The sequence below is a fragment of the Choloepus didactylus genome, chromosome 9 (genome assembly GCF_015220235.1).
Source record: "Choloepus didactylus isolate mChoDid1 chromosome 9, mChoDid1.pri, whole genome shotgun sequence".
In the NCBI taxonomy this organism is placed as follows: Eukaryota; Metazoa; Chordata; class Mammalia; order Pilosa; family Megalonychidae; genus Choloepus; species Choloepus didactylus.
The window spans coordinates 90,878,276-90,887,229 of NC_051315.1; the positions used below are offsets into that span (position 1 = coordinate 90,878,276).

The 8,954-nt window shown below is 54.4% G+C and overlaps 1 protein-coding gene across 2 annotated transcripts in view; it reads right to left on the minus strand.

Moving 5' to 3' along the window:
* The window catches only part of SATB2 (SATB homeobox 2), a 202,264-nt gene extending 196,439 nt beyond the window's left edge, over positions 1–5,825 (minus strand). The window contains exons 1-2 of one of the 2 annotated variants that reach the window (XM_037850209.1): positions 5,595–5,825; positions 3,495–3,573 (exon numbers count right to left, since the gene is read on the minus strand). The gene's annotated coding sequence lies outside the window, so the exon portion shown is untranslated. Of the gene's footprint in view, positions 1–369; positions 1,803–3,494; positions 3,574–5,594 lie in introns of those variants that run through there. The other variant, XM_037850208.1, reaches the window with a different exon arrangement.
* Positions 5,826–8,954: the final 3,129 nt, after the last annotated feature.

The following is an 8,954-nucleotide window of genomic DNA, read 5'->3' on the forward strand; positions in this document are numbered from 1 at the left end:
GTCGCGGCACCCCTGAATTTTGGGGGGGCGGGGTGAAGGACACCTGATGAAAAGGCGCTCGTTGCCGCAGACATCCCCGCGAACAGGAACCCGGCACAACAAAGTGGGCTAGGAATCCTCGCAGGCGCTCTCGCACCGAGAGGAGCCGCGTTGCCATGGGTCAAGACAAGGCGGGGTGGCAAAAGGGAGGTGAGGCGGGACGCGAGAGATGCAGAGACGGAGCGCGAGGTTTGCCGGCTAGGATTATACCAGCCATACCCCGGCTACAATATCGGAGAGAGCGAGATCCGCGGGGAGTGAAGTTAGCCGGACCCGCGGCTTCCCCGAACTCCCCAGCGTAGCGCGGGAGCCCTCGCCTTGCGTACTTACTGCTCACGGTCTGTCTGTAACTTGGCTGGCTGGGGCTCTGTCCATGGAGCAAAAGTAGAGAATCCAGGGTGGAAAGTTTCTGGTGCTTTGCCTTTTAGTGTTCTCTTAGTCTTCCTTTCTATTTACACCTTCCCCTTTCCTCTTCCCCAGGTCCTAACGTTTAAGGTCCTGGGTCAGGGTGTCTTCTTCTTGTGCGGAGATGGTTGTTATGATGATGATGGGGGAGGGGGGAAGGGGAGGAGGAAGAGAGGGAAAGGAGGGCTCCTCCAAAGGGGCACCCGAGGAGCGGGGGAGGGGACGGCGGAGGAGGGGGAAAGAGGGAAGGAGGCTGAAAAACGCCTTTTCACACCTTCGGGAAGGAGACCCGTTCTGGAGAGAAAAGGCTGAGAACCGGAGGCGACCGCGGCGACAGCAGCGGGTCAGTGCTGCTGGGTCGCAGGGCCACTAGCTCTAGAGGATGCGCGACCCGAGCCTCTGGGCCGATGCCACCAAGAGCCGAGAAGACGCAGGGACCCGGAACCGCGCGGGAGAGAGCGCGGCGGCCGCCCGAGCTGTCACCCCCAACCTCTTCCCTCTCGGCCGCCGCCGCCAGCAGCCAGAGCCGGACTCACTGACAAGCCGCAGAAAGAGACACACTGAGAGGGAGATGATTATTAGTTGCGTTGAGTCATCAGGCAAAGTGAGTCCTTTTGGGTTGTCCTCGGTTTCCGATTTCTCCCCCTCCCCCTTTCCGTCCTCAGAGCTAACGCCTTCAAAATAATAATTTGGGGTGGGGGTAGGGGAAGTCTCTAGGTTATTTCGGGATGGAGGTGGAGGGACAGATCTAAACCCAAGCCAGACTGGTCCACCGCAATGAAAGAGGGGAATGGGGGGCGGGGAGGAGGACTGGGGAGATTACGGGAGGAGGGGAGCCCCGCCTGGCAGGAAATTAAATATCAATCAATCGCTGTGGGCGCGGGGACCCAACAGCGGCTGGGCTGCAGAGGAGACAGAGGAACAGGCGAGGGGAGGGTGGGAAGCAGGGAGGAGGAGGAAGGGGAGAGTCGGTGGTCGGAGCTTGGTGGCGAAGATCGCGTGCGGGGTGCCGGAAAACCGATGGCAGAGGACTGAGTGCGGCGTGAGGCGGTAGCCACGGCCCGCCGGTGGGTGCGACCGGGCACCGGGGGGGTGCCCGGCCGGGTATCTGGTCCTCCTCCTCCTCCTCCTCCTCCTCGCGGCGGGTCCAGGGCGCGGCCGCCTCGCCCGACCCGTAGGAGCGCTCGTCCTGGCGCGGAGGCGGCGACTACAAGGCAGGCGCTGGGTGCCGCGTCTCCCAGCGGGGGTGCAGACCCACGCGAACGAGGTGGCCGCGGTTGCCTCGCCTCGGGGCTCTGCTAACTGCGCGGAGTACTTTCGACTTTGGAGATAGGAGGGCGATCGCCCGCACCCACCCACCCACCGCCTCCGCCCACCACCCACCGCCTCCGCCCCTCGGAGCAACTTTTCGCGATGCCTGCGAGCTCTTCCTCCGCGCGGAGCCTGTGGTGCCAGCCGGCGGAGCCGCCACGCTCTGCGCCGCCGAATGCGCGGGGAAGGCCGCTTCTCTCTCAGAGCCGGCACGGCTGCAGGTCCGGAATAATAGCCAGGGTGTCCAGAACCGTGGGAGAACGGGCACTGCCCGCCCGGCTGCGGGCGGCACAGAAGCAGGGGCTATGTGGGGACGGCAGGATGAGGGGCCTCCCTCGATTGCTTCCCTGGAGTGTTCGCAGCGCCGGCGACATCGCGAGCGGTGCAGCTTGGGCCGCCTGGAGGCCGTGGCGCGGTGGAGGAGAGGGCGGTGGGGCTGCCAGTCCGGCTGCGGGGCTGAAGCGCCAGGGACCCCGAACGGCTTGAGCCTTGGGTCGTGAGCGCGGGCAGAGCTGTGCAATGAGGACCCGGCCTCCCCGCCCCGGGGTAGGCCGCGCAGGAGCGTCCCCAGCAGGTCCCGCAAAGGCGCGACTGAACCACAAACTTTTGCAGATTCCCGTGGCTGCTGCCGCTGCCGCTGCCGCCGCCCGGCTCCGGCCGCAGCGCTCATTTAAGGTGGCGCGTACTCTAGTCGAACGGGCCAGGCTCCCGCCGCGCTCTTGTCCCTGCGGTCCGGCTAATAAGCGGGGCCTCCTTAAGAAGCGGCACGTGGGCAGGGTCCGCGGCCCCCGCGAGACGCTTGGGGTGCCGGCGGACAGTCGTCGCCCCGACCTGGGACTGAAAGATGTGCGGTGTCCACTCTGACCGTGAGGCCGGCGAGACCCCTTCAGCTGGTAGCTCTTAACTGTCCCTCCCGCACACCTTGGTTGTCCCTCTTAATCCCCTGGACTCCAAGGACAGCCCTACTATCTCACTGCCCCAGCCGCCAGTCCCCCTTAAGAAGCAATGATGGTACGGCGGCGCCAGAGGGCCAAACTAAATTAGGCTTCGGGAAACGCGCTCTTAAGGGCAATTCTGGAAATCCCTTCTCTGAGTAGCGGCCGTGGGGAAACGCGTCCGCCAAGCGTGCCCAGGACCAGACCTCGGTCACCTCGCCGCACCCTCTAGGTGGGCGGCGTGCGCGCAGCCATCCCCGCAAAGGCAGGCCTTGGAGGTTGGAAGAGAAAAGGTCCCAGAAACGAAACCTGCTCCTGGCCTAAGCCTCGGCGCCCAAATCCCGGTGAACACGCACCCAGGCACCGCCCACAAACTTCCAAAAGAGCCCGGCGGAGAAAGGGCGCGAGCAGGATTGTAAACCTTCGGGTAGTCACCCTGGGCGGGGGGGTGCGGGTGTAGGCAGCGTTTCCCTTTTCCTGTTTCCCCTCCCCAAATCCCGTTTCCCCCAAACAAACGTGTTAGAGAAAATGAGAGAAAATGCACAATTGGAAGTCGGTGGAGAGCGAAGTAGTTCAAATAAATCAACCCGTGGTGGTAGCTAAAAGGTTTTGGGCTGCAAAGAAACAAACTGTAAGTTTGATCGACAAACTTTTTTTTGTTATCTGTAATATCTAGTCGAAATGCGAAGGGGGGGTTGGAAAAATCAACTACCACCGTCAAACTTTGAGCCTGCTTTCGTAAAGGGGAAAGGCACATCTTATTTATTTTTTTAACAACGATAATAATGCTGTTTCTTTCCTTACCTTGGTGTTGAACCTCGGAATCTTCCGGATCAGTGTCCAGGAACTTACAAGAATTGGTGATATTAGGACTTCAGTACTTCTGGAAAAAAAAAAATGCAATGGTTTAGCCAGGAGCTTTCCTATCTGATTCGTCTCTATTATTATATCTGATGATGCGGATGGTTGGAGCGATTCAATCCTAAACCATTAATGAGCTATTTTATAAACACCACTGTCTGAAGATCTTCATTTACATTTTGCGAAGGATCACTTCGCTAATCTCACAGGCTTGTGTCAACAGTATGATTATGGGACTTGAGTTACGCTCTTATAAACAACACAGCCGTACTGTTAATTGGTTAATATTTTATAGAGTGTAAATATTTTATGTTTGGAGGGGAACTATTGATTCTAAATAATTAAACCCCTGAAAAGGGCCATTTAAATAAAGTATACAATTAAGTACAGTTAAATGTGCATTGTGGCTAGTTTGTTTTCAGATTCTGCACCCTTTTTAAATTCATTCATTTTCTCTGTTGGAGTTTCCTCTTGTCCGTTTTTGATAGTGAATATAATTTGGGGCAAAAAAAAGTTCAAATTTTTTTCAAATTATCTAAAACTGCATTTAACATAGAGGAATATGTCAAATACGATGAATTATCACCAGACATGTACTTTGAATGTTTGTAGATTTACGTTTAGTAACGCATTTTACAAATTTCTTTCGATTTTAAAAAGGAGAGTTCTAAGATGTATGCCCAGTGTGGTTTTTTCCTTGAGTTTTGTCCCCAATAAAGGCCTTTTCTGTTTCAAATTACATACGCTTTTTATTGCACAGTTTTGTATTGACCTTATTTCAACTGAAGTAAGAGATTATTTCCAGCATGTTATATTTTGACAAGAAATATTTTAATATTTTTTTCTTTCACTAGGATTTTTTATGTTTTAAGACAGTAAATAAATTATGACGCTGATGATTCAAAAATTTTTGTTTGGTTTCGTTTTATATTCCTCAAGTGGTTTATTTTCCAACATTTTAAAAACAATATCACAAGCAAGAATTGGCTTTAATTTTTTTTTTTAATACTTTGATCCAAAACTCATTTTTGCGCATTACCTGATCGTTTGCTCCAGTGTTCAAAAGCATGAAGTTCACACTTGGGGGACATTTTTCCTCTCAGCTTGCTTCTTACTGACGTTTTTGTTGGAAACCTGCTCAGACCCCCACCCCCACCCCAACTCCCAGTATTTTTTTCTTACGTGTCTTTCATAATCATACCAAGATTTGTTATTTTAAAAATCAACGGATCTTCATACACTGTGCTTAAATCTGCATGGATTCTCTTGTTTCCAGGTTCTCCCTCTCCCCCCCCCCCCCCTTTCTCTCTGCTTCTAGACAGGCCTTTCTTCTCCTTTCTCTTATGGCATGTACTCTTAATGATATGTTTCTTGATTTCTCCTCTCGAGACGAGCTCCCAATCCTGGCCAACCTTTCTTTCCCGATGCTCGCTGCGGACAGCCTAAGCCCGACTACCCAGGAATAGGGTGCGGGATGCCAAACACAGAACTCCGTCTCTCCTCTCGGACCCTGGGCCTCTGAAATCCCAGCAATCCACCCGCAGGATCCCCCGCTTTCAAGCCGAGTCACCCAGGCAAAGAGCCTTCCTGGCCTTGCGCTGCCTCTTAGAGAACACCAGAAAGTTGTGCCGCGTCTTCCCTCCACGTCCCGATTTACAGGGAAAACCATGGGAATTACCAGCTTCAAAAGCCGTCGACGGCTCCTGGGAACCGACGCGGGGCTGCCTCTCCCCCCCCCGGGGGGGGGGCGGCAGGAGGAAGGCGGGAGGGAATACTTTCTCTAAAATAATGCCCACACCAGTCTGAAAGCCAGTTACCACCGTGGACTGTCTATGGAGAGTTGTATGACCAACACTTTCGCGGGCCGCATAACTGCCCGGGGCTTGGATCAGCAACTGGATGGAACGCGGGCCCAGGGCCACAAAGCCCGTAGGGGGGACGCGCCTAGAACGACTGGTCGACTAGGGTGGGCTCAAGCTCTTTCCCAGACTACTCCGGGGCATCTAGGGACTGACCGAAGTGCAGGGGGCGGGAGGCACTTACTTCGTTATCCTCACGCTTTCCTCGTTGGCATCAGAGCCGGGCAAACCCCAACCAGCGCCAGGCAGAGATAAATTTTTCCTGGCTGCCCCCGCGGCTCAGGGGGCCTGGGCGGGGGCGGAGCGCTGAGGAAGACGTCCAGCTGCCTAAGGTAGGGGAAGTGGAGGTACTGCTCCTAGGCAATCCAGCCAGCCCTTTCAGCATGGACGGAGAGATACGTCCCAGGGAGACGATTGATTGGGGAAGAGTGGTGGACAACTACACCGCGTTAGACGGTGAGCAGAGGGCCCAGGAGGCGGGAGGATCTGGGGTCAGGGGAACCGACATTACAGAGGTCTGGAGGGAGGGAGGGCAGGCGAGAAGGTCGTCTTGAGAGCTGCCTCAGGCAAGGACCGGGAGCTTTCTGCACCGGGGTCCCAGTGTAGGGGGTGGGAGAGGGCGCCGAGGGAAGGACCTGCCTGCCTCGGATGAGGAAAGCGACAGGACAAGTTTCGGAGAGAGGGGGTCTTTGGGTGGAAGGTCTGGGTGTACCTTCGTGGGGCCGCGGGCTGGGAGGCCCCGGAAGGCCGAGGGCCTGCGGATTCCGAGCACTCCCAGCGACGCAAGGCAACGCCCCCAGGGCTCCCGGCCCTTCATTCTCTTTCAGACTGGAGAGCTTAATAGCTGGATCTCCTGCAGCAGCGCGGCGAGAGAATGACTACCCTGTTAATCTAGTTTATTTATAGAAATTGACTTTAAACCACCGGGGTAACAAGGCAAAGGGAGAAAGAAAATGAAACGCCGAAGTAGCTGCCGCTGTCTCCGCGGCCCCGCCGGCTGCATTTCCTACGGGGAAACAGAACGAGGCGGAGGGGCTCGGTCCCATCTCCAGTGTCCCGGACAAAGGTGACAGTGAAGAACCCCGCTGCCTCGGCTGGTCTCAAGGTCCCACCACCCCGGGACCCGGGTCACTACTGGGGCTCCGGCCCCAAGCCAAGTGGTGGTCTCCCGACAGCGCCACCGCGTGGGCTGCGGCCGAAACCTGCGGCGCCGGCTCAGACCGCCGCTCCCCGGATCCGGCCCTTCCGTGTTGCCTCAAGTCCTCGGGCTAAGGATGCGGCGGGGAACAGGCAGGACCCCAGGCCTAGGCACAAATCGGGCCAATCAACACAGAAAACGCCCGGAGAGTTCAAAACACCCCCTCTCGCACTTTGCCCCAACCACTTGCAAATGAAAAGTACACCTGGAAAGACCAGGCCACGGCACTCCACCCACACCCCCAACTCCTGGAGGCAGGAGGTGCTGCGCCTGGAAATCTGCACAGGGGATCCCAGCGGAGGCGGGAGGGCCAGGCAACCCACTTGGAGGCAGCAAAGGCTAGAGATTTCCCGAGCTCATTGTGGCACTGCAGTTACGCCCGAGGGCGCGAACCTCGGCTGCTGGACCCAAGGTCCCAGCCATTTTAATGGAACCGAGGACAAGGCGGGGAGTCTATTCTGAGGTCCAAACCCGTCCCAAGTGGCGGGGAACCTACAGGATCCCGCGTAGGCGCTTGGCCTGGAACATTCCCTCGATCAAACGAAGCCCTCCGGACACTTTTGCAGTCCCTCAAGGCTAGACTCCCAGACTAACGCCCAGGTGGTTGTGACACGGGAGTCCCGGGGACTCGGTTCCTTCCCAGTAGGCGGTGCCTTCCCTCGCGACCCTATACCAAGGCCAGCGAAACTGGGCATCACCTAGAGCTGGCCCGGCGCCACATCAGGACTTGAGGGCCCATATGTCGGGTTTAGAGGACTTCACTAGATTGGGCTTATTTTTAAATAAATTCAACCATGCGCGCGCGCGCGTACACACACATAAATTACGGGACTATCAGCATTGAAAAGGACAACGGCCCAGAAACGTGTAAACTCCCTGGTACCCACTTGATTACAAAGTTTACAACCCACACAAAACAGGGACCAGCCGCGAACCCCTGAGCTGTCCATCACCCTGCAGCCTCACCCTTGCAGGGTCCCAGGTTGGCGGCGCGAACACACGCGCTCCTGCCGCTGGCCGGTGCTCCGCGGCGCCCGAAGTGATGCAGCATGGCTGACCACCTGAGCTCCCGCGCTCCGCTTCCGCCTGGCCTGCTTGCCCACGCCCTTATCATTGGTTGTGACTTGATCATTTCTAAAGTCTGATATGCCAAGACCTGCCCTAGGCCACGCGGAGCTTTTCCAGTGTGCCTAGCCTGGCGCCCCTGCCAAATGGCTCACCTTGGCTCGCCAAGCCCGCCTTCGCCCCTGGTGCCCAGCGCCGAGAGAGAGGCGGCTGGTCAGTGCGCGGATACTGGCTACTCACCTCCAAGAGCCGACAGAGAGTGCCTGCAGCGTTGCTCGTCCAGACCTGGGGCTGATTTAAATAACTAATAAGCTCAGAGAAATTTTATGACGGGGAACTTTTTCTTTTAGTATCAATAAAGCCTAGTAATTGGGTTTGTTGGTTACCTAAGCTCGAGTCTCTCCTCTCTCACTCTCTCATTCTGAGGCAGCGTTTTCAAATACCGGCAACTGTGTGTACGTGCGTTTGTATGTGGGGTGTGCAAGTGAGAGTGTGTAAAAGAAGTTGTTTCAAAAGTCCTTTACTGAAGAACAATCATCACTGTCGTTCTGTGCTTGGAGAATTTTGAAAGGTGAACTGTTTTTATTTCACAGGAGAAAATGTTGACAATAATTTAAGGTGCATAATACAAGCATAATATGAGGGTAGAAGATTTTAAAAATTTTCTCTATGGATGTGATAGGAAAACATTGACGTTGCTTCCCTAATAGTTTGCATTTCAATTAATTTTCAGTTCGTTTTTACATCAACTCACTGGTATTACTGACCTTAGTGACTGTTGTCACTAAGGACATCTGTACTACAATACATTCTAAATTTGGGGGGTTGTTTTCTAATCGTTTTGAAAGCATGTTCTTAATCGTAAAGAATTTTTCCACCTATAAACCATGACTCAACTAAAAAATATGAAAGACCTTTCATGAATAACTGCAAAGAGCGATTAGTTATTGTACAGAGTTGCTGGATGCTATAAAATATCAGAAATCTAAAGGCAACCTAACCTTTTTTCTCTCCATCCAGAGTGATACAATTTCTTTCTTTTCTGTTATGTGGAAGTTAAAAACAAATACCTTTAAAATGGCTTTTTAGGAAAGTTTTATGCTGATTTGCCTAAACGTAAATTCCCTACCAGAAACAAGTAACATAATTAGCCTGTGAATGTCAGTCTAAGGAAATGAAGATTATTTCTGAATCAGATTATTGTTAGGGCCAAACACTAAATAGTCAATGAAAAGAGAGGGAGATTCAAGTTTGCAAACCAAGAGAAAGACGCGGGTTCGT